This window comes from Siniperca chuatsi, linkage group LG17 (assembly GCF_020085105.1).
Source record: "Siniperca chuatsi isolate FFG_IHB_CAS linkage group LG17, ASM2008510v1, whole genome shotgun sequence".
Classification (NCBI taxonomy): Eukaryota; Metazoa; Chordata; class Actinopteri; order Centrarchiformes; family Sinipercidae; genus Siniperca; species Siniperca chuatsi.
Window position 1 is genome coordinate 11,426,528 of NC_058058.1, and position 25,858 is coordinate 11,452,385.

General features: G+C 39.3%; 1 long non-coding RNA gene across 7 annotated transcripts in view; it reads left to right on the forward strand.

The window, feature by feature from the left end:
• LOC122864903 overlaps positions 1-25,858 on the forward strand; it is a 32,318-nt gene that overhangs the window by 5,621 nt on the left and 839 nt on the right. For 5 of the 7 annotated variants that reach the window (XR_006375341.1, XR_006375339.1, XR_006375344.1 and 2 more), the window contains 3 exons: positions 2,058-2,111; positions 12,380-12,459; positions 25,327-25,412. This is a non-coding gene — a long non-coding RNA (uncharacterized LOC122864903). Of the gene's footprint in view, positions 1-2,057; positions 2,112-3,832; positions 3,931-12,379; positions 12,460-25,326; positions 25,413-25,858 lie in introns of all 7 variants that reach the window. The other 2 variants (XR_006375345.1, XR_006375343.1) reach the window with 1 other exon arrangement.

Below are 25,858 nucleotides of genomic sequence, written 5' to 3' on the forward strand. Positions count from 1 at the left end.
CTCCTGGCATCTCTTTCCTTTCCCTTTTTTCCTCTCCTGTGTTATATATCTGCCAGCTCTGTTTTATATTTACATAGACTCCTGTTATCTCTGCCCACATTTACTCTATCACTTGCCACAGTTGGTATCTATATCCCGTAAGATTGTCCTCTGGTATCGTTCTGGGGGGAGTGTGTGTGTGTTCCTCCGCTGACAATGGTTTTTATTGGTGTGTGAGTGTGTGTTACTATAATCGATAAGTGCTGAAACACCTTTTGATTGTTTGTGCTAGTTTCTGGCATTTTTGTCTGGTTTAAAGTCTTTCTTCATCATCTCTTTGTGAATGAAGCAAGGTTATTGTGGACAAGTTATATGTGGACATGGTTGTCAAAATTCTTTTGATTGAAAACAGTGCAGACATTTTTAAAAGTTACTTTAGGTATGGGTAAAAAAAATAAGCAAATTGTGTAGCTGAGGCTGTTAGATAACAGTTACTGGCCTAGTTCTCTAATAATGTTCAGTGTCTAAATGTGTGCTATATGAATTCACATGCAATGATTTGATTAAAACACAATGATATGACATTTATGGGCAGACAGCATCACTGCATTCTGTGATAAGCAAAGGAGGGAGGACGCTTTCATTTAGTAACGTCCTAGGCTCGACCTTTCCGTGACCTCCACTGTAGCTCTCAAGAAAATGAAAGGAAAATTCTTTGATGTCTGTGATTTTCAGCCTAATGACTCAAGGTTAGGAGAGATAAATCCCCACAGAGCCGTCAACTTGCTCTTATTTGTTTTCAAATTTGACTTTTACATTACCAAACCTGCCTAGCAACTCCTGAGGGGATTTGATGGTAATGCCAGTGTAGTGGGACCCCCAGGTTATGAAATTACTCATTCTCAGACAGACCTGGTGTTATGTAATCTTACATAACTGAGGCGGCAGCTCAGCAGGGTCGTGATCAGGGGGCTCTGGAGGAGAGGCTATATGGGTCTGCTTATGGTATGAACTCACTGGCAGGGTCAACACACTCTGGGCCTTAAAGGGGAAGAGGCCCCAGCTGCATAAAGATACTGCAGTATCCACACATATGGACTTACAGGCTGAGGAAATAGAATAACCTCGCCCATTGTAGGAACAGATTGCTGAAGGCCGTTTACCTCATTTACTAATTTGACATTTCTGTGTAATTTGGCAAAACTCATCTTATCCTGTTTAAGCTAAAGACTAACTCCTATGTAATCAACTTTAAATCATTCACTCATCTCTGATTAAATTCAACCTCTAATCTAATAATTGGATTGCTTAATAAATGTCCAAAGATGCCTGCCCTAAACTAGCGCATATGTGACTGCATAATGCTGGTAACTTGCATCATATATATATATAAATATATATATATATATATATATATATATATATATATATATATATATATATATATATATATGTGTGTGTGTAACACAAAGTATTTTACAAACATTTAAGGTACTACAGTCCAGTGCCATGACCCATGATTCTCTACCAGCTCTCTGTGAATCTCGTGTGTTTCTCATTCATAATTGATGACATTCAACCGCAGCATACATTAATGGATTGAACAGACCTCAGGAATTCCCATGCAAGCTGCCATTGTGTGTAGCAGGTTTGAATTTGTGCTGCTGAATTTGTGTTTTCTGAGCTGGAAACTGACAAACTGACTAGTGCCAGCATAACATCCTAACAGGCCTGGTGTGAAATACTGATTGTACAATGAAATGCCTGCAAGAATCAGGAGTGTTTATTTATTTAATGGAGGATTCAAAAGATCTTGAAATAATAGATGTCACACAATTACATGTATACTCTATCTGATATTCATTTGATTGAAGTAATCGTGGTTAAATATACAGCAAGGATAACCTGAATTAAAGTGAAGAATGGGGCAGGGTTCAGGCCATCTTAACAGACAAACTGAAGACAAATAATCCAGAATCAGTTCATAAATCATATCACATAAATCACGCTTAACATAATACCTACAATTCTTAAATTAATTATAATGCAAATAATGTATATGTATGTCTGTTTTTCAGATTGCGCCTCTGAGACAACCTGAACTTTTTCACTGAAGACGTGATTTTTATCAGGTAAGGAAATATTCATTGTACATTTATTTAATTAAAAAAGGGTCCAGAATGAGTCTATGTATAGGTTTGTTTAAATCCAAGTGCTTTACTGACTATATGTTAGCTTAATGGCACTCAGCACTCAGGAACACTTGGTCAGCCATTTTAGTCTGTGGCCCGATCGAAACGTCGATGCACCATCAGAATAATTGAATTACTCTTCCCTGAGTCATTCTCTTGTGATTAACCTCACAGATATGTGCTAACTGTGGGTCTACGTGAAAGCAGCAAGCAAACAGTCTTTCATTTTGCTGGCACACCTATTTGAGTCACTTCGGTGTAACACTGTTAGCTGTGACTTATCTTAGTAAGCAACAAGTGGAAGGGTCATCTATTGGTCACGTCCCGATTATCAAATGGTGTTGAAAAGTGAGGGAGTACGGGTATAAAGAGCGGCCTGTGGTCTAGCCTTGAAGCTAGCTTTGGAGATGCCTCACATTACATTTTTGTCTTTGTGCTGATGTCACCCCCATGCCCCCGGTCCAGCAGCAGGAGAATAAGAGCTACATTCTGCCTCTGCGACACAATAGAGCCCTTCTTGCCCTGATATTTTCACAATGTGTTTTTGCAGGGTCCTACGCACACACATGCACACACATTCTGTGCAGGCGGCACAGACCGTTGATTCAGAGCTAGATGAGCTGTGCACGTTACCAGATATTTATTTCCATTCTTGTTGAAGGTGCTTGCTGTGTTTTACAGGTCATTTGTTAGATTTCCAAGTTCATTCACAGAACCCACTCAAAATGGGAAATGCTGCTTTATAAACTGCGTAGGGTCAGAAGCATGTGTATATACTGGTTAATATAAGTAATATTTTTCATGGGTCAGTGACAGAGAAGCCATGTAAGCCACTGCAGTACAGTATGGTGGTGTGGCACGGGTTAACGTCTGAGGACCGGAGGAATGTGTCCGAGTCGACAGGGAGAATTCCTCAGTCCTGTGCTACTAGGTCACTGCACTGACAAGAGTCTGCCACCTATTTTAGCATGCGCACTGCCTCCCTGCGCCTCTGTCTCATTGCCCTCCTCTATCTTTTTCTAATTCTGCCTCCCTGTCTTTCTCTCTTGCTCTCTTTCTCTCCTCGTTTTCCTCTGTCTGGCTCCAAGTCTGTCTTTCTTTGTCCCCTTCCACTCTCTTCCTTTACATCATTTCATCTTTTGTTCTTCCTGCTCGCTCTTTGTCTGTCTCTGTCTCTCTCGTGTCTCTTTTAGTTAATCTGTCTGTCATTCAGTCACGCCGTCTATTTTGCTGTCCTACTTTGCTGCCTCATGTTTTTCCCACTCTTCGTTCTGTCTTTTATTTGACCCCATGCAATTTTTGCTCGTGTTTTTTGTCTGCAAATATTCATGCCTTTAGGTATTTATACTCCAAACGTCATTATTCTGTCATTGTCGTTATCCATTCTCCAACCCTTCACCCTCCTTTCTTTTTTTGTATCGAGTCTGTCTCTCCATGTCTGTTTTTTTCTGTGGCACATTGAGTTCAGTGCTGCAGGTGCTTTTAAGAGGACATCGCAGGAGTGCAGGGGAGTGAGACAAAAAATATGTAGGCATATACATTCTCTGTATGCTTGTGAATATGACACTGGCATGCTTGTTATTAATGCAGTGCTGTAGCATGCATATGGTGCCTGGTGGTGCTGGTCATGTATGATTTATACGGTGCCTTCCCACACACAGGCCGAGGGCTTTCATACCAGCTATCTGTATTCCTGAGTGAAGGAGTTTGCAGAGTCTCACCTCTTCATTGACAGCGGAGGTGACAGACAGACCCCAAGGTACAGGAGTGTTTCCGCTGAAGGCAGATGTGGCGATTTGACACAGTCTGAACCTTGCACACATGCACGCTGAATGGAAGCACATTCCTCTCCTTTTACACAGATGTAGGCTGTGCACTTATGCCTCATGCAGAGAGAGATGGCAGCCACATCTGGAGATTCGAACATCCGTTTACATTATACATATACAATTGATTTATTGTTTCACAACTTCGTGGTTTGCCACATTAAGACATTATAATGACGGTGAGAATTAAGAAGAACAGAATTAAAAGTCATTTTAGCACACTTTTCTGTGATTGACAACATACCACAGCATCTGAACTGTTCTTTTTTTCCTATCTGAACTTTTCTATCATGTTAAATTATTGATTGCTCTGTCATCCCCATCTTGAGGTCTGTTATGCTCAAAACTAGCCATCTGAATTCCATAAAAGATTTTAGAAAGTGACACCTACTATAACAATGTTGCTGCTTGTATCAAAGCTAGAGCTGAAACGATTTGTCAATGAATCGAGTACTCGATCAATAGAAAATTAGTTGCCAACAGCTTGATAATTGATTGATCAATTAAGTAAATTATGAAACAAATATACCAAACATTATTATATATTAGTATTGTAAATGAAATATCTTTGGGTTTTGTACTGTGGGTCGGACAAAACAAGACATTTGAAATTATCACTTTGGGCTTTGGAAAGTTGTGATGTGCAATTTCCAGTATTTTTAAACATTTTATAATCCTAAATGTTTAATCGAACAACTGAAAAAAATAATAGACAGATTAATCGATAATGAAAATAATCATTATTTGCATCCCTAATACATATTAATTTATATGTAAAAGTAATTTTAGCGTACTTTTCTATGATTGACAGCGTACCACACCGTCTGAACTATTCTGTCATGTTAAATTATTGACTGTACTGTCATCCCAATCTTGTAGTCCATTAAGGTTAAAACTAGCCAACTGAATTATTAAGTGAAGCGTTTAATTCCATAAAAAATATATTCAGCATTTCAGAAACTGAAACCTACCATAACAAAGTGATAGCTTGTATTAAAGCACATAGTTAGAGCTGAAACGATCAGTAGATTAATGAATTACTCGATCTACAGAAACTTATTCAACTGTTTCGATGACTTATTATCGTTTAAGTTATCTTTTAAGCAAAAATGCAAAAAATTCATTGGTTCCAGCTTTTTTTAAACGTGAATATTTGCTGATTTTCTTAGTTTCCTTTGCAATCTAAAGATGACAACTTGGGCTTTGGGAAAATGTGATGGGCATTTTTCACTATTTCTTAACATTTTATCGGCTAAACGATAAAACATTAATAATCACTTAACTGTGATTGACAGCGTACCATAGTAACTATTCTGTCATGTTAAATTACTAACTGTAATGTCATGCCCATCTCGTAGTCCATTGAGGTTAAAACTAGCCAACTGAATTATTAAGTGAAGAGCTTAATTCCATAAAAAATACTAAACATTTCAGAAACTGACACCTACTATGACAAAGCAATTGTATGAGACTGAACTATTTTAGGTAACAAAAATCTCCAAATTACAGAATATACATGTGTGTAAATCTGCATGCGTGTTTGTTTGTGTGTGTGTGTATGTGTGTGTTTGTGTGTGTGTGTGTTTGCCCGGCCCGCCACCAAGCACCTAAAGCCCTGGCAGTTTCAGACAGTGAGGGGAGGTGAGACGTGAGTAATAGCAGTGACTGATGATGTCACAGACAGCATCGCGCCGCTTCAGCTGCCCCCCTGACCCGGCTTTAGGATGGAGGCAGCAGCGTGCAAGCACCCGTGGGTAACACACGCCAAAGCACATTAGAGGCAGGGAGATGGAGGGAGGTGGGGATGGAACACACAGAACACAGCTCAGGGGGACAGAGGGAGAGACGGAGAGACAAAGAGGGAGAAAGAGAGTCGGGGGGGGGGGGCTGTCAGATTAAAAAGGAGAGAGAGGAAGAAAAGCTGAGAGACATGGCGATGTTTGCCTCTCCGTGTTTTTTTTTTTTTAGCAGACTGTCTGGTTGGAGTTGATGTTCTACATCACTGCCTCAGGTATCTCTCACTGTCTCTCTCTCTCTCTCTCTCTGTCTGTCTTTAGCTCTCTCTGTCGGTTATGCTTCCTCTATCACTTAAGTTAAAATACAGAATGAGTCTTTGCATGAAAAGAAAAAAAACACAAGTTAGAAAACTAGTAGACAACAATTTTGATAATCGATCAATGGTTTAAGTCATTTATCAAGGAAAAAGGCCAAACATTTGCTGGTTCCAGCTTATCAAACATGAGGAATTTCTCTTTTTATATCATTGTCAATGGAATCTCTTTAGTTTTACACAGTTGGTTGGACAAAACAAGCCATTTGAAGATGTTATCTTGAGGTTGTGATGGGCATTTTTCAATTATTTTCTGACACTTTGTAGATCAAACAATAAAAAAAATAACAGAGTAGTCAACGATCAAAATAAACATCAGTTGCAGTCCTACATACAATCTCTCTATTTATTTTCCTCTCTCTAATGTTCATTTTTCCCAGACAGACACACATGCACACACATTTCACATTTTATCTGCAGCTTCTATCTCTCTCTCTCTCTGCGTTCCTCTTTATCTCGTTTGTATCCATGGTCACTGTCTCTCAACTTAACTCATGGTGCGAAATTGCCGAAGGTGAAAATGGTAGTGTGAGTTCAACAAGGGTGAAATGAGTGACAGTGATGTAGTTGAAGGACTGCTGAGCTCACTGCTTGAGACATTATTCTCCAAGTCCGATAGATAGATTGACTCAGGAGGCAGCTGTCGCTTGCTGCAACTCCTCTCACCCAGTCCCTCCTTTACTCCACTGGGTCCATGGGGTGCTACAAAATATGCAATTTATAATGATTCATATGAAGCGATGGTATCATTTATATAGCAAAGAGAAACATATTTTAAGACAATGTCATGTATGATCTGAAACCTGGCTGACAGACGAATTGTTGCTTTGATGCATATGAAGTGAGAGAAAATTCACATTGTCTGATAGAGTCATGGCTACAGCCAAAATCCAGATTATATGGCTAGAAGGTATTATACTACCTATACTACCTAACATATAATGTAGAGCTCAAACAGCTAGTTTATTAGTCAATTGAAAGAAAATTAATCAGCATTTTTGTCTATATTCTGACATTTTAGAGACCAAACGACTAATTGAAAATGAAAATAATTGTTAGTTGCAGCCCTAGTTGGATTTAAAGCCCTGATGATTATAATGATGAGAATTACATCATATGTCAGCATTCATCCATTTTTAATGACAGGAGAGCATAGTCTCAATGAATAAAGTAAAATGCTTTCAGTGTTACAATGCCAATATTGCAGGGTTTCACCTGCTTATTCAGCCATCCCTCTCACATTTTTGTGTTATTTTACTGCATATGTTGATTATCAATATAGCCAAATTTTCCACTGGAATAGTAAAAATGCACAGTGCGCAAATTATAATAAGTGTGATAGTATTCAATGTCCCTAGCGCCATTCACGCTTCCTTTTCAAGTCCAAATAGTGAATTCTGGGGAATCCATTGCTATAGGTATCCTCTTCAATTAAACAATATCGCTTACAGCATACAGTATTTTCTCTAAGGCATCAGAGATGCTGCACTCAAAGCTAACTGAGGCATTTATCATTGCAATCCATCTCAAGAGCCGAGGAACCTTGAGCTGGAAGTGGAGAGTGCCCGTTCACAAGCACTCAGCATCCATGTGTTTGTTTTCGCCACTATCACTTCAAAGTCTCATTCAATTCCGACTCCCAAATGGCTCTTGGTTCTTTGATCTCACTACTGAGAGGTGAGCAGATACTCAAAGCCGAGCAATCCTGTTTGCAATTTCAAGGTGATACTCCGAAGCAAAAGAATTTTTTCAGCATAGGCAGAATCACTGCTCTGGTATGATATATCTCGCCAAAAAATAGATGCTGATAAATGATACTGAGATAATGAATGTTGGAAATATACAGTAAATGTAGCAAAAATCGTAAACCCACGTAACTGGTATAAATACCACAAATACTTAACGACACTCATAAAAGTAAAAGTCCAAGAGGTGATATCGATACTGCTGCAATCCATCACGTATGTATTGCTCACCCAATTATTAGTTTTTTGTGAGTGCAAACCAGACTAAAACCTAACATTTAGAGCTGAAACAATTAGTTGATTGATCGGTTTATCGATCTAATGCAACTGTTTGCAACCATGATAATTGATTATTAATTTCAATAATTTTTCAAGCGAAGTGCCACATTCTCTGATTCAAGCTTTTCAAATCTGATGAGAGCTATTCTCTGTTTAATATCATTATAAATTGAATATCGTTGGATTTTAGACTGTTGGGCGGACAAAAAAAGCAATTTCAAGACGTCACCTTGAGCTCACAAAAATTATAATAGACATTTTTTTCGCTATTGCTGCCATTTTATATACAAAATGAAATCGATTAATGGAGAAAATGCTCAACAGATTTATCAACAATGAAAATAACTGCCCTACTGACATTTATACACATTGTAGTGTAAATTGTGTTTGAACCAAAGTGTTAAATGTCAGTACTTTCCAAACCTTGCAGTAAAACAATGAGATTTTTTGATCTTATCCAGCTTGGTGAGAAAGAAAAGTGTTATTTATTCATGGAATAGAAGTAAAAAAGCCAAAGTTCACAGTGACAACTGCTGTGTGCACAGTGGCAGATGTTGCTGTTGTGAGATCTGAGATCAAGGTTTGTTTATTTACAGCCATGACCCTCTCACCTCAGTCATCAGCAGATTGGTCTCGAACAAAAAAATAGGCTTAACCATCCATTTTAACCGTCGGTGACCTCAAAGCGCTGAGGTTTGGGCTGTAGAAATGAGTGGTCTTTCCCAAGTGTACAGTTAGTCGCTGTGCTGCTGATAACACATCACCTCCTCCACCCCACCTCTCCTCCTCCTCCTCCTCTGTGGCGCATCACCCCACTCACTTGCTTTCAGTCTCTCCTTCTCTCTCCTTCACTCTCTGGCTTAATATTGATCTGAATTCATTTGTTTCCTATTGATCTGCTACTCCACTCTCTGCCGCATTGAACAAACACAAGGACACACACCTTCCGCACACAAGCCTCATACGCACACCCATACAGATGCAGCACATGCACGTTTTGTACAACCCTCACACGTGCACACACACATATATGCAAAGAAAAAAAGGCTAAAAATGCTCATTTACAAACCTGTTATATGTAACTGGATCTAAAGGTTAATATACACACACACCCACACTGCAGACAGACACACCTGTGATCACACACTCAGAGATTTCAGCGGGTGAAAACATGAAGGTTTGAAGAGGTCTCAGATCAAGCATCAAACAAACTAATGACATACAAAGAAACCTGGATTCCATATTGATCCAACACCTCAGGAGTGAGATGAAAACACAGGCAGTATATGGCTGGCACCGGCAGGCGACACAATTACAGCTGCAGTTCATTTCTCAGGTTTGCTAAATTGTACTCATAGTCATAGTACAACAAATGAGAGGAATTTAATTTGGTGGTTGTTCAAAGAGTATATGTGTATGTATATATATGTATGGGTATGTATGTGTGTGTGCATGTATGTATATACAGTATTTATATATATATATATATATGTAGATTTTGTTGTTTATTTAAGAGATGGATCCTTCCCTTTATTTTTATATATTTTAAGTATGGTTTTGTGTCCCAATGTATTGTTTATATGTGGTCTTTAAAACAAAACCTAATAAAAAGTAAATAAAAAAAGAATGTGGTACTGTATTAAAAGCCCAGAGCAAAAACATTATACAGAAATAAAATGTAATATATGAACATGTGTTGAATATATCGAAAGGAAATATTCCATATTTTTCTTACTGTTGAAAAATGCCATATAAAACCAAAAATCAACAATGCGTCAGCGGCCTTTCAGACCAAAAACATCTCTGCCTTAAAACAGCGCAATGGGCTGCTTTGGTCGGGATGCGTTGCTTCAGGTACTGGTGAGCTATGAAATACAATCCAGGAAGTCCAGCTTGAGTAACAGATGTGTGACTTTGAAGGCTCAGACATCAAAAGACGAACACTGGTTTATAATACTATGAGACACTCTGAAAAATGTTCACCGCTGCAATTATTTTATCTTTCGCCGCAACAGTCACGTAGTAGACAGTAGAACTACGCCGTTCACATTACAAAGTAATCTACCAGGAATGTGCGCAATGTGATTGGCCACTGCAGCATTTTGTGGGACAATGTCGCGTTGCGGGCCGTCAAAAGTAGGGCTGCCACTAACAACTATTTTTCTATCTAATCTCTTGACTATTTTACAGATTAATCGATTAATCTAAACGATTAATTTTCCTCCAAAAAATCTAATTGACCATTTAATTTGAGTTCATTTTATTTTGATAAACTGTATGTCATTGTATAATGCAGCACAAAACAAAATGTAAACAAAAGTTTACATATTAAAGTGCAAAACTGTAGGTTTAAACTGGCAACTCCAACAACTCCAGTTGCATCTTTGCCTGGTTTATTTTGTGTAATCAGCTTCAACATCTGTGTCTGGCTTGCAGTCTATGCTGAAAAATAGTGATACCACGAAGCGTCCTTTGGTTTGTCATTTGTTTGAGAGAGAGAGACAGCTGTGGTCGAGCAACATAGAGAGTGAATAAGGAGAGGGAGCGCCAGTAGGAGAAAGGCGGTGAATCAGAGAAATAAAAGGTTTACGCTATGTTCTGATTGTTTGACAGTGGTTCCGTTCTAAAGCACAAATGAACACTCCCGCACCATGATGCATCAATTACTTAGTGATATTGAAGAAAAACAATGAGAAACCATGCATCGGTTAAAAATATTGAAAGTTTGTCCAAGTACAACTTTTTTGCCATACAACCTTGCGTTCTTTTGTTGGATCCCCCCTGCGTTGGCACCCCTGCTGCAGAATGAATAAGGGGACTATGTTTTTTCATGCAGAGCCAAAGTCGGCCTGGACGCGGCCTTAGTCTTTCTCTCTCAATATTTTCTAACTTCCCTGCACTGTCCGTGGTTTTTGGCCCGAAGCATATTGGCTACTTCTAAAGACGTAAATCTTTAAAAATGGGTCACAAACACATACATAGATTAAAAAAAAAAGGCTACTGTAGCTTTTAGCAAATGAAACTCACAGAGGAGTAAATAATGCGTTTGTTAGGGACTCTTTTCAGTTGCAGAATGCGCTAGTGAGTATTTACGCCACCATGTATGTGGGGATCACTCAAAATAAACTACAGTGGTCATGTTCATGGTAATTAAGGAACATGTCACGCAGTGCAACAGTGTGGCTCATTGATGTGTTTTAAATAGTTTGTGGACAAGAATGGAGCTATGTGACACAGAAGAATAAAATATATCAGGCTTTAGCTACAATGGAAATACTTTATCCTTTAATTCTCAATGTTTAATTCAGTTATCTGAGTGGATAACGCCGCCTTCAGCAAGCTGTGGCAGGTTGATCAACCTTTTATGCAGCCCCACCCGCCACTCAAAATTTTTGGTTGGTGGCATCAAGTTGCCATGACACCAGACTGTTTTTCCTGCCCTCTGACCTCCTTTCAGGACATGCTGTGCTCAGTCAGATTGCATCTCCAGCAGCGGCTTGAGTTCAAAGGGCTGGGGGGAAAGGAGGCAAGTGGGAGAGGCTGTGTTTCCTCTCGGTAATATTAGATAAGATGCACCACAGGCAATACCCGCTTTCCCTAAGTGGATGCAGACAGGAACGCATAGACCCATATATACGTACACATGTGGGAATTAATGAGCGCACACCAACACAAAAGCCGCACATCTCCATCTCTTTTGTCTTTCATTGTGTTGCCGTGTCATAATTATTTCATTTGTTTGGCTCACTGCTGTTTAATTTATAATGTTGGATCGTATTTTCCAGCATTATTAATGTATTATTCATCTCCATCGACTTTAACCGTCTCCACTGTACATTTATTTTTGTACCACCCTCTCATTCATGCTTTGTTCATTCTCACCATTATCTCCCACTTTGTTAATCCATTTCATATTCTGCACACGATGTTTGATGCTTCCTCCGTCAATAATGCTTGTGTTTCTATTCAGTTCTTTGTGCTGCCGAGTGCTTAATCTCTAATCAGGGATAGGTCCATTATGATATAATTATCTTGTAGTATTCTTTCATGATTGAGTCCAGGATGGTTTTTGCTGAAAACGGCCCTACTAGACTATGTGGCCTGGATGAAAGCCCAGATAAGGTTGTGTCTGGGTGGCTCACTGTATTTATTTACCTATCCCAACTTCATGGCTCAAAGTGTTTATTGATGTTTCCCTTCCTATCCTGTGGTATGCTAATAATCTGCATGATGCTCTACTGATTTCAGGAATGCCGTGGTCAACCATAGAAGTTCCCCAGTGAGAAGAGAGCCATGGGAAAAACCTCAAACTAGATCCCGGTTGTGAGGTAAATGCTTTGGCAACATCTGTTTCTTCCCGTTTACACCAACAAAGACTCTGTGAATCTCACTGAAATGAAAGAGAGAGAGCAAACAGCTTGAGAGATCAGAGCTAGTGATGGAGAACGTCAGCTCCAAGTATACATAGAGACACTAACATTTCCATGTCTCTCAGCTTCGTTTTCTTCTCTGACAGTCTTTTTCTGTCTCCTCCTGTCCCTTTTATTTTTACTCTCATCATAAACACATATTTGTTCTTATTATTTGTTCTTATTTCTTCCCAACTGTTAGCTATCATATAATCAAACCTGTTGAAAGAAGACTAAATTGGAGAGCCATTATGTATGTTAAGTAACATAATTGCATATGGGACCTCACATAACTGCTTGCATGATTGTGCTCTCTTTTTCTTTCTCTTTGACAAACACACATTTTACCAAAAAAAAATATTAGAGTATTTAGCCAACCAAAGCTGCCTCCCATCATTTGTCAAACCAACAAAAAGAAAACCAATTCAAATAGGTACCTATTATTTAAAATAATTACATATTGTATGCATATAAAAGCCCTCATTATGGAATAAGAACATTAAATTGTTAGTGTACATTTTGTAAGCTGAGACGTGCTGTGTGCATTGTGCACATTTGTGAACACGCACACTCAAATATACACACACTTTCTCCTCTCCTACTCATAGGAGACTGGTCGACACTACCCAATAGCCATTGACAACAGTGCCCTAGCAACCATTGGGCATCATGCCAAGCCACTGAGGTTGCCTGGTAGTGTGTTCCCATGGTAACATTTTCTGCCTTTGTAAATAAGGTACGAGCAGGGCGAAAAAGGGGGGTTTGGGAGAAATTGCACTACAGCATCTCATTCTATCTTGAGAGAGCTAATAATTTATGGTTTGTGAGTAGCAGATAGTTATCCTGGCCCTGCACCAAGCTGCCATCCGACTGAAGAGGTGCATTAGCATTGATGGGGATCTCAGGTTCGAGTCTTCGCTACACCGGATCAGATCCAGTTTTGAGGGCGACAGGGGAGAAACATGTAATCTTAGGCTTCTTCACCTGTCTCTAAATGACTTCTTTCTTATAAATAGAATTGAGAAAGTAATGATCACAGCCTGCTGTTGGCTCTAGTGAAGTTAAATGTGAATTTTAAACACGTTATTCATTTATTTGTGTGTTTATCTGTTTGTTTGACTATCCATATAATAGTTTTTCTCATCACATAGTCACAAACCGTAGTTTAAGTTTGTTTAACCTTGATTTTCATTGGATTTTTTAGAATTCTATTAATTAAGAAATGATTATGTTTCCATAAACTGCGTGTGCCCGTCTGTAAAATCATGTGGACCACCAGCGGTCCTTGGCCCTAAGTTTGAGAACCACTGTCTGAGGCCTGCATTCCTGTTGAGCTGGCACTTGCCAGACGATTCATAGCTGTGGGTAACAGTTTATTTGCTGTCACTGGGCAGATTTCGCTCCTCCATGCCCCTACGTTGTTTGGGTGGTGCCATACTCTCTGTGCGTCACTTCTCAAAGACGATGAGTGGTGGAGAGTCACCTGAAATCTTTGTTTTATCTTTCACAGCAGAGCCCTAATGTTTTTTGTGTATTTTTGTAAGGAAAAGGTTTTAACTTTAATTGACAGAAATGTCTTGTTGCGAGGCAGATGTGTAATTTCAGTAATCTTCTCTCATTAATTAACTCTCCGGTTAGTCAATCAGTTATCTTTTTTTATCACGTTTCTCATGTAAAATACCATGAGGTCTTTCCTCTCTAACTGTCCACTGTTGTTGACAAATTTCATGTATTTAATATACATTTATGAAGATTGAAGAACAGAATGTTTATTGTTTTAATGTCACCAATTCTCAAATCTTGAGATTGATTGTGTCAAAAATCCAAGTCCTAAAAGCCATGCAATATGGCTGTACATTTTACATATAGATTAGGTGAACACAAGCAACAAGATTTCAGAATTTACTCTACAGTTCTTTCCCAGCCTGAGAATCCGTAGTGTTTCTGTTGAATTGCTAATTTGTAAATTATGAATTGAAACAATTCATTTGCAACAAAGAAATTAACTATATTCTTTCTTGAATGTTTATTAGAAATTTTGTGCCTTAACTGTCAGTTCAACAGATGAATCAAAATCTTAAGCCTTCTTATCAAACCTGAACATTTGTAGAGATTTTCTAGTTAGTCTTAATGGATAAGACTCAGCTGCCAGTTTTCATACAAAACCTAAAACTTATGCAATGGATATTCCCTCAAAATAAGAGTTTAATTATTTTAGCAGTAAGTCAGTAGACTGATAAACAATATGTTATCGCTCTGTATTGTCTCAGCTGTTATTAGGCAAGATTAACACATGATTATGTGCATGATAATCCATATACCCAGAGTCATTATTGGATGTGATAACAACAATTTAGATTAAATTAACAAACTGAATTACCGCTAAATTTAATTTGACAGCTTTACATAAACACTGTTACAAGCATGATGTAAAAACTGTACTGAGCTCTTTTTGGGGAAATTAGCCACTTAATTTACTAACAACAGGGCACTTTTGGCTGACTTCTTGAAAATACATATATTTAGTTCAGCTTAGCATCAAATGTTTTTTCAGTATTCTGTTGCAACACTAACCCTTCTTCTCGTGGCCTTCTCGGTATTTGCTAGTTAGTTCAGCAATGGCATTATTTTGTTCCTCTTGTGCCAAATTTGTGTGTCGTCAAAAACTTCGGACACTAATACAATGTTGTCATAAGTGATTACTGAGTTGCTAACGTTTACTTTAGCCACATGCTTTCATGTGTAAATCATCAGATTTGGGTTGAAATAATGTTGCTGTATGAATATCTTCGGGATTATTGTAATGCACATTTATATTTTGTTTTTTTAGGCGTACCTCGATATATACTTTGGCTCAACATGATTCATTTGTTTTTGCTCTCTCAAGAGGCCGAACTGTAATCCCCACAAAGCTTGACCCGACCCGACACCAGCCGGGGTTCGAGCTTATACACCACCCTGGCCTCCAGTGCAGGGGCTTCCCACCAGATGATATTGGCACACAAACACACCCAGGCAGATTGGCAAAGAGCTGGCATTGGCACAACCATGCCGCATTCATGCGTGATCCGACTGCGAATGAGACGGTGAGAGAGGTTTAAAAAGGGGAGGAGCAGAATCAAGGGGATCAAGGGGGGAGACTTAGTTGGTATGAACAGAGAGATTGTCTGAGAAAAAAAAGAAAAAAGTTGTAAAAGATTTTGAGGCCTGAAATGTTCACTGATGAAGGACAAATAAGAGGCACGTAAAGAGGCGGGAGGACGGCCAAAGAAAGAAAATGAAGGGTAGGCGGAGGGTGGGCTTTTAGCATGGCAGAGGGCAGTGGAGAGAGGCGAGGTGAATGGGTTTGCATTTGGAAGCTGGCCAATAAAAAAAAACAATCTATGTCTCCATTAAGCATATGGTACTGCTGTACCTTTTGAAGTTAACACTTAGTTGGCTCATCTTTCATTTGGTAATGGTTAAATGTTGAATCTTTTTACAAATTACAAGTTGAGACTGATTACAAATGGCTTATCCCTGTCATGTAATTGAACAAGACCTAACACAGCCATTCGTCATCTTATACACATTTACCTGTGCTATGCAATACATCTTATTATGCAGTTATGGTCCTGGCAGGCAATAGAATGAGTTCCCTTTTGAGGAATCACGGATATACCACTTTCGAATCAAGCTTTGTCTGTGAGGCCCCAATCGTCCAAGACTACAAGGTTGTATTTTTGGTGCATTGACAAAGCTGAAAAGGAGGCCTAGCAACTCAGCTGCACAGCAGCTATCAAGTAATCAATGAGTCCTTGAGGTACACAGGACGAGTGTCAAAACACCGCCATTGACTGCTAACAACAGCCAATTTGCTGCTTTTGCAGGAGATCACCTTAGCTATATGTCGAATGTGTGGGTGTGCACCATTATTTATGGAGTATGAGAGAGACTTGATAGTGCTGTTACTCCAAATTGTCATCCAATTACTCACCCATTAGATCCTACTTTTTTCATTCAAAACTGCTCCACAATGAACCAATTCCTGCATTACCCTGAATGTACCTCATTGAACAGTGCATTAACTAGGCACAATCTAGATAAAATACTACATTTATAATAACAACAATAATAATAATAAAACTTTATTTATAGAGCACTTATCAAAACAGGGTACAAAGTGCTTCACAACAAGAGAAATAAAATACCACAGTGAATGACAAAATATTAAGAAATAAAATACATAAAATACACAAAAGCAATAAAATAAACAATAAAATAAACAGTTATCTGTATTTTCAGTCAGAAAATGCAAAGTTTCAAGTTCAGAAATCATGTCACTCACATTTATTCATCTTCCATTCATTCATGCACTCACTCATATTTGGCCTACCTATGGCTGAAAGAAGGCATGGTAATTTCTGCAGGCGTCACTGTAGAAAGTATCAATAACCTCCAGCCTCCAGTGGTGACTCTAGAGTCTGTTGGGGCCCTAGGCAAAAATTCCCATGGGGCCCCACCAACCAGCGTTTATCACCATTATGTTATAAATAATGACACCAACAAAAAATATATGAAATCTAAACTTTTTTTCTTCAAATGTAGTATTTTTTACTTCAGGAACTGATATAACAAAAATAACAGGGTATATATTGTCAAAGAATCTAGAATGAAATTTATTGAACTCGCAGTTATCAGTATCAGCACTGATCTGTGTTGGTGTAACTTCCTGCTCATGACAGACAGGAGGTTGGGTGGCCGTTATCCCGCTGGAGGTGGACGTTGACTGAACCAAAAAAAACTAAAAAAAACTACAGGGTATATATTGTCATAAAGTATCTTTAGAGAGCATGGCATATGTTATCAATTAAAGTGGATCAGCAGTTGGAGGGACACTTTATCCTTCTCTTTAGCTGCTGTCAGAAACTTCAATAATGATCCTGAGGAGAGATAAGAACGTGATATAGTATATGATACTTATTATAGTAGCATGTTAATAAAATTAATTCAAAATGCTTTCATATTATAAAATTAGAATTACTCAAGTTCAACTTTTAAATGTTCTCCTTGGACATAGCTTCCATTATTAATAGCTTTCATAGCATTCCTAGCTTAGCTCGGACACAGCTTTCATCAATTAAGTTACAGAAAAGGCTATTGTCCAACAGTTAGCTGTTTTCTTCCCTCCATTGTCCCATATGAAAGGTCTACTCTAGGAATGGCAGAGACAACGTTAATTTTGGTAGCATTGCCGTGGTTGAATGGCTGTGTGAAGTTTCAATACTGTCTCTGCTGTAGCTTTTTCGCTGTCTTTCAGCCTGCTAGCTTGCAAGTTAGTCGAGTGCTGCACTTGACTTGGTAACGGCCAGTGGAGCTGGACCCACACTCCAGGCTGGAGTCTCCAGCTCTGCCAGCTAATGTTAGGTTAACTAACAAAAGACGTGAAAGAATAAACACCATTAGTCTAATGCTAGCTGAAGTTATTCAGCTAAGTGTCTCCCCCATAGTTAACGTAAGACTAAATAACAGCATTCAGACAGTTATTTACTGTTATACAACTTAATCGTCATTATCTGCTCCACTTACCACTGTCTTGCTTTCTTTTTTGACTTCCAGACGGATAACTCCTCTTCATTTTCCTTCATTGACTTTCAATTCAAATTTCATGTATCATACAAGTTCGACGGGAATGACATGGGGCCTCTTCAGGGATGTTTCCTACTGAGATGTCATTGCAAGAAGTCCATTGGTTGTTTAATAGGGAGGGGGTCATTGCGGTTGCCACATTTTGAGACATTGCTGTGGAGTAAAGTTCAGCCCTCTGAGGCCCCCTAATGGCCTGGGGCCCCAAGCAGTTGTTTGCCTCGCCTGTTCACAAGCTGTGGCTCTGTTGGCCTTGCTGCAGCACTGCTAAAATGTGTAGGGTGCTTCACATCTGTAACACCGTTTGGCCTTGTTAATACTAAGACCTGATGGCAGTGACGTGTTGCTCACTGTTCTGTTAGGTAACACTTGATGATAATCCACCCCCCTGAAGGTCACTTTTGCCTTTTTAAATACACATAGCTTTTCGAAGAATATTTTTACCTTTGTGTGATAGTCACAGTGAAGAGAGACAGAGAGGGAGATAATATGCAGAAAGGGTTAAGGTCTCAGAATGCTTCAAAGGACCCACAGGCCTGTTTCACAAAAGTGATTTGCAAGCACGCAAATCACAAAAAGCAGCAGTGTCACATTTCACAAATGATTGTTGTTTGGAATTTGCTGATACATTTTCAAGTCCTACAGGGCTCTCACATGCTCATGCATGGATCACAAGTGTGGTGTTTGTTTTGATTAGTGAAAGGTGTCAAAATTAGCAAAAGAAGAAATTATTTCATGTCCAAATCACAGATTGCATGTTGTAAATTTGGTGAAACGGGCCCCAAGTCGTACAACAGGCAAAAGTGTTTATACCTGTTCCAAACGACCGCAGTTGAAACGGTGGGTTGAAAAGCCTGTTGTCCTAGAGAGGGATGAGGCGCGATAATCGTACAAATGGGGCTAATGGAGCACACGTTCGGTCAGTCTCTCCTTGAAGGCATTCATGTGTTGTGCTCAGTTGTACACACCTAAAGAGTGAATAAAACAACTCTTGTTTGTTTCAGAAAATTGCAAACATTTTAGATGCCCCCCCCCCCGCCGTTGGAAATGGTGTTTCAGACAATCCGACAATCACTTGATTTGAAGCATAGGGAAGGGAAGGCAAGTTTATTTTTATAGCACCTTTCAACAACAAGGCAATTCAGAGTGCTTTACCTAAGACATAAAAAGGCATAAAGACATAATATAAAAGAAACACAACACAATATAATGAGAGAATAGATAAAAGATTTAAAAAAAAAAAAGAAAAAATTGAATAAAACACTAAGTTATGACATTAAAAATTATATTGCAGTTACAGTGCAGTGAGAGATATAAATTAATTGTCCCAGTGGAAAACAGAAAAGTTTTAAGTCTTGTTTTAAACGAACTGAGATTTTGAGCGGACCTCAAGGTTTGAGGGAGTTTGTTTAAGAGATGGTGGTGCCGAGGTATATTGAGGCACCTTAACTACATGAGCTGTGAAGACACTAATAACTATAATTTTAGAACTGTGGTACCAAGAAGTGCTTGCCCATGGTGGGATTTGTTGGGTCTCTGTAAATAATATTATAAAAAGTATGGTCTAGACCTGCTCTATAGGACAAGTGCAATGAGATAACTTCTGTTATGAATTGGCGCTATATAAATAAAATTGAATTGAATTGAAAGAAATGCGCTAAACCTGAGCAAAAGTATATAAGAGTTAGTATTTAATTATTCACACTTCACATGAATTTTTATATCAGCCTATGGACTATGGACTATGTTCAAAATAAGTTGAAGCAAGCATAAACATATGATATTATATATGACAGAGCTGAAACAATTAGTCGATTCATCAATTAGTCCATCGCCAGAAAATTAATCAACAACAATTTGGATTATCAGTCGTCGTTTTAGTCATTTTTTCAAGCAAAAGAAGTTTTTTTTCTTCGTCTTATATGATAGCAAACTAAATATCTTTGGGTTTTGGAGTGTTAGCTGGACAAAACAACATATTTATTGATAATGAGAAAGAAACATTAGTTGCAACCTTAATATATAATTAAATCTTAAGAATATTTGTGGTCAAACATCTTGAGTTACTGCTGTATACAAGTAAAGAATCCACACAACAAAGACAAACGTTGTTCCTTCAACCAGCTGGAGATGTGATATCTAATATCATGCTTCTTCAGACACCATGACAGTACTGGATTCTTACTATTGGTTCAGTGAAATGAAAACAGAGCAGGAGTATTCGACTTTAACCTCAGAATGACAATGAAGTGTGCTCAGTAGTGCTGAATCCAGTCTTTGAGGATAAGGAATATTCCACCAGCTCCACTTGCAGAAGTAGGTCAGGCAGACGCCTACAGTAAGCAACTGCAGGTTAAGTGCTTGTCTTTGTATTCAGAGACAGTGAGGATTAGCTTTGGCCTCTAGTGGGGGGGCGGGAGGGGGTCTACGTACTGCATCTACCCACAAGAGGGAGACAAGTCCACAAAAATGCATAGAGTGCAGTTAGTTAGCCAGTCTTAGCCATTATTCCCTTAAGTTCACAATATTAAACTTTAATCTTGTAGGTTTTTTTTCTTATCTTTTTATGTTTTATTTGATTTCTTTTGGAACTAGACAAATCCCACTCTCTAATTCATATGATGAAGATAAAAGTTCTGGTAAAAATATACACAAAAACATAATGCTTGTGTTCATCTGAAACATAACTTTATCATAAACATATGATATTATGAATGAAATGAGACAGACGGGAGGGACGGATGACAGAAATAGAAATAAAGTATTTCTGATTCTGAAACAGACAGACGGACAAAGACAGACAAGTAAAAGACAAGAAAAGTCTGCATGGAAGAAGAAGAAGAGACTCCAGCGCTGACCCTGCTCCTGTGCTCTGCAGTGTGAGGTAGTTGGTTGTATGGTTTCGCATAATAAACAGCCTGGAGATAACTGTACAACCTTCTAGCTTTCCCTGCGGTGTCACCCAGACTTCACACGAATGCCATCACCCTTTATGCCTCTTGAAGTGGTAAGTACAAAGACTGACCTGAAAAAGGACAAAAGGTGATAAAATTGACTGACTTTTAATTTTATTTATCATTTTTAACTCTTTTAACAGGACAATTCATAATGAACATGACAAAGTCATAAAGCAAAGGATGTCAAAGAGTTTTTAGGGCTGTAGTTAAATTAAACAAATCAAGGGTCTTAATTTTATTTACATGTAACAGAGTATATTCTCTTCTTGTGTGTGTCATACATAAGAGAAAAAAAATTATTTTCTTTTTCAAGGTCTATTTTACTAAAGGTCTGGTGGATGTCTTTTGCAGTGATGAACAAAAGAGATGCACTGACAGTCACTACCGTAGAGATCACATCCATTATCAAATCAAAAATAATTCAACATTTCTCCTTCAACAAATTCATTTTCAAGTCCATAATTATAATGACACGAAAACAAGCTACAAAAGGTTTTCTGCACTGACTTTAAATCTAAAACATCTGAAATACTAATCAGGTTTCCTGTCGAGGTCTAGCTAATCCAGACATCAATATACCCACCTTGCTCTGCAGTGCTCTTTGATTTGTTATTTGGTGCAGTCCAATGGGGTATAGAGCCAACTATCAATAGCTGTTTGTTTCGGTGCTTTCTTAGCATGCCGTGCACAAAAACACATAACATTTCTTCAGGCTACTATATGCTGGAATGTGATCAGGAACATTAAAACCAGGAAAACAGGAGAAAAAAATAACTTTATAGCGCTCACATTTTAAATCATTTTGTTTGTGTGTTGTTTTGTTGGGTATTTTTGCTGTCTGTAAAGTAAAACAGTGTTAATTTGTTCATATTGTAAATCAGACTTGGATCCACCCACCATGAGTTCAACGGTTTGAAAATATACAATTTAAACTGCAGTATGTTACAGCCTTGGATTTTTATTGAACTCTTAATGGTTTAATTACATATTACACAAATATGACGCATTTTATGGCATAACGTTTCTAGTTTTTGTTTAATTTTGAAAGCAGTCCTCCGCTTGCATTCATCCAGCTGACAAAAATCTCCAAAGTTAACTATCTGTGCACGCTTGCTGCGCTCTGTAGTCATGGTAGATAATGACAGTGTGCAAACATTAGACATTAATACTAATGGCTCAGACATTAGTATCAGTGTGTCCTGAAGCACAGGGCTGTATGTGAACTTGCTTACTGCCTCCGCCTCCTTTTCCTCCGTCTCTTCCTTCTCTTCCCTGCGCCCCAACCCCCCTCCCCCTCCTCTCCCCACCACACCACCCCACCCCCTCTGTCCCCCAGTGTGTCTGGCTAGTGGCTCAGACACTCAGTATCCGCATTGCGTTGCAGTGCTCCAGCAAGGAGGGGAAAAAAGAGCATATATCAGCAATCTCTGCCGAGCGCTGCTCTTTTCTGTATGCACACAAAGAAACGACTCCCCGGCATGTTCCAACTCAAGAGGAAATACAGCCGTCACAATAGAGCCACCTGCCAACTGCTATTTTATAAAACGTGGCCAGTTCCTGCATTTGTTTTACATTTAATACTGACATTTCAAACATAATGTTGTTATTTTTTTCCTATTAACAGCTCTTAACAGCTATTTTCTCCTTAATTCCTCTTAAGTTTATTGTTATTGGCCACAACAAATTTAAAATTCTCATGCACGATAAGTGTCATTTGGGGCGTTTTTCTGTGTAAGATGCGAAAGTTCAGCTATGTGATTTCACAATTTCTGATGGCTTACTTATCGCTCACCATATGATAGTGGATATTTGGAATATTAGATTGATATGTGATGAATTGTGCAGAAAGTCGACTGTTATGTTAATGAAATATGGAAGAAGAGCAGCAGTGTTGTGGTCAGAGCGGCTGGGAGGTTAATCACCTTTGGGCTTGCTGTGGCTTTGATCCTCATGCTGTGTGTAAGATCCACATTTCTCCCCCCGTCCCCTCCCTTCCTCACACACACTCCCTCTCACACAGATGCATGTGTGCACAGCAGTGCACAAGGACGTACACGCACACACCTCACACACATGCACCTCCCTCCCGAACACGTTGACTCTCTCTCCTCCAGATGCACGAGCTTTGCAGCGCAAGTTCAAACACACACACAAATAAACACAGAGTATTAGACACCCATTTAGAGACACTGCATCGTGTGAACGTAGACTGCAGGATGGGCAAGACGGAACGCCTGGAAAAAATGTAAGGGGTTAGAGTGGGAGAGAGAGAGGGAGAGACGAGGAGGGAAGGATGAAAATGAGGGGAAGGGCTGAGACAGAGCAGGGGGAGGCGGGGACAGAGTGATAGAGAGTGTTCATGCAAGAGAAGAAGAAAGAGCGATAGCTGGAGATACTGCATGCTTGCATAAGTGTCTGAGTGTGTGTGTGTGTGTGTGTGTGTTTGTGTGTGATGTATGTAGGTGACACAGATTTATGAAAGGAGAGGGTCATAGATGGAGGCGCTGTTGGTGGTTGTTGGGGGTTGGGGGAAGTGGGGGTGTTGGTACAGCACCAGATAATGGAATCAATGCAATCTGTGTGTGTTTTACTGTGTGTGTGTGTGTGCCCATGTGTGTGTGTGTGTGTGTGTGTGTAGTGTACCTGCCTCATAAACATTGCCTACTCGGACTCTAATCGCCTGGAGAATTAGTGATGTGACTTGGCAGAGGGAAACAGCCACAAAACAGAGCCAGGGACAGCGCCTGAGAGAGGGATAGAAGAAGAGGAGAGACAAAAAGAGGAGAGCGAGAGATGGAGGGGTAGCGAGAGGGGAATAGCTTTTCTGTTCGCCGCTGCGTACAGCGCTCAGAGAAAAGGAAGACTGTGAAGATGGGGCAGGATAGGTTTTATCAAGAGTCATTTTCTTTACCACTGGATTAATTGTTGCTTCTTTTTTTTTCTTCTCTCTCTCAAGGGGAAAATGGATCAATAACTCATCAAAAGAGTGCGTTGTGTTGTATGTGTTTGTGTGTGTGCATACCTGTTTTAAATACATGCACTTGTATGCATGTGCGCACGGACATGAGTACAAATGTGTGTGTGTGTTCATGTAAGGAAAAGGCAAATGCAATGGCAAATGGTGAGTTTAGATTGACTTAAACGGGCTGACACATCGAGACAAGAATTCGACTGACCACGTCCGCCCGCCATCTTCCCTTCATTTGTGTCCACCTTCGTGTTCATTGTTTTTGACACAGGTAATTTTTTACATGAGAATATTTCACTTCATCCTCCATCTATCTTCTGGTTTTCATCCTCCAGTCTTTGTCTCTCGTGCGCTTGAGAGCAGCAGAGGAGAAAACTGGGACAGAGGAAAATATCTCAAAGCACAGAGACAAAGAGGAAACAGAGAGAGGCAGTCTAATTTCTCACACTGGCAGCAAAAGGCTTCATGTTCTGTTCGCCTTTGTGGAGTCGCATGTTTGTCTGCATGTGTGTGCACCTGGCCACAGACAGGTTTTGTAAGTTGGGGACGTGTTCTGGATTGTTGGCAGACGATAAAGCTGTCGTCTGCACAGACTTAACATGTGATGCAAATGGAGCTTTTCAGCTGTGTACCAGTTTTTGGACCCTGGCTCATATTCTTCATGTGGCGTCTGCCGTGTCAGGCTTGTATGACATATATTTTGTCTGGGGAAGAGTAAATCAGTCTTACTCCCTCGAGGCTGAGCATCTTTGTCATGGGGGAGTGATTGCATAATCCTGTGAGATCACAAGGCCTGTAGGAAATATAAGACGACAGTGTTGTCTGCGGCTCCAGGCACAGCTGTCTGTGGATGTTTCATGCATGTGCACAAGCAAAGAGTCGAGTGTGTGTGTCTATGAACTGTATGACCGCTCTGTCGGAGCTTAACGCTCATACAGGCCTTACAGGCGTATGTTCATACCATATGCAAATCCCGATTTGTACTTTAAATTTGAGGATTTTCCTCTGCGTATGTGTGTCTGTCTTCAAATGCATTGTCTATCTGTCTGCCAGCAGGGGGCATTTTGTTTGAATGTCTTACTGCACAGACCTGCACTGAAAAACAGGCGCTGGCTACGTCGGGAGGAAAGACAGTAAAAGGGCCCTGAAAATACAACGAACGGATAAATAACGCTACGGGAATTGATATTTGTATGTTGAACAATGTGCTCTAACTAAATCTTTCTCTTTCTGCAGGATGCGGTCCAGTCCATTTTGTGCAGACGTGTCAAGACGGAAAAAAAAATCATGTTGGACTGCATCGGCATGGATAAAAAACAACGGTAACCATCCAATATGACGTATGAACTGTCTCTCATTTTAGAGTCTATTTTTGTTATAATATAAGATGCTACGTATCTATCAGTAGTTAAAATTGTATTTATATGCAGGTTTAATGTCAAAAGTAAATCTCACTGAGCTTAAATAACGGCACACTCACTTAAATAACATACATGTTTAACATACGTCACAGAAATATATTTTTTCATGTTAAAATTGTTGTGTTGGATTTTACCTGTGGACAAGGTTGATTGAACAGCTGACCAAACAGTCTGTCGGCGTGCTTCATTGTCCCTGAGACCCTTAACCTGTGATGATATGAAAGGTCACAGGTGAGGTCCTTGGGAACAAAGTTGCATGCAGCTGCACCTGTAGGCCACAACATTTCCTGTCATTAGACTGGAGAGAAAACTTCTTACAATCCAAGACGACAAGTTTTTAAAATCAT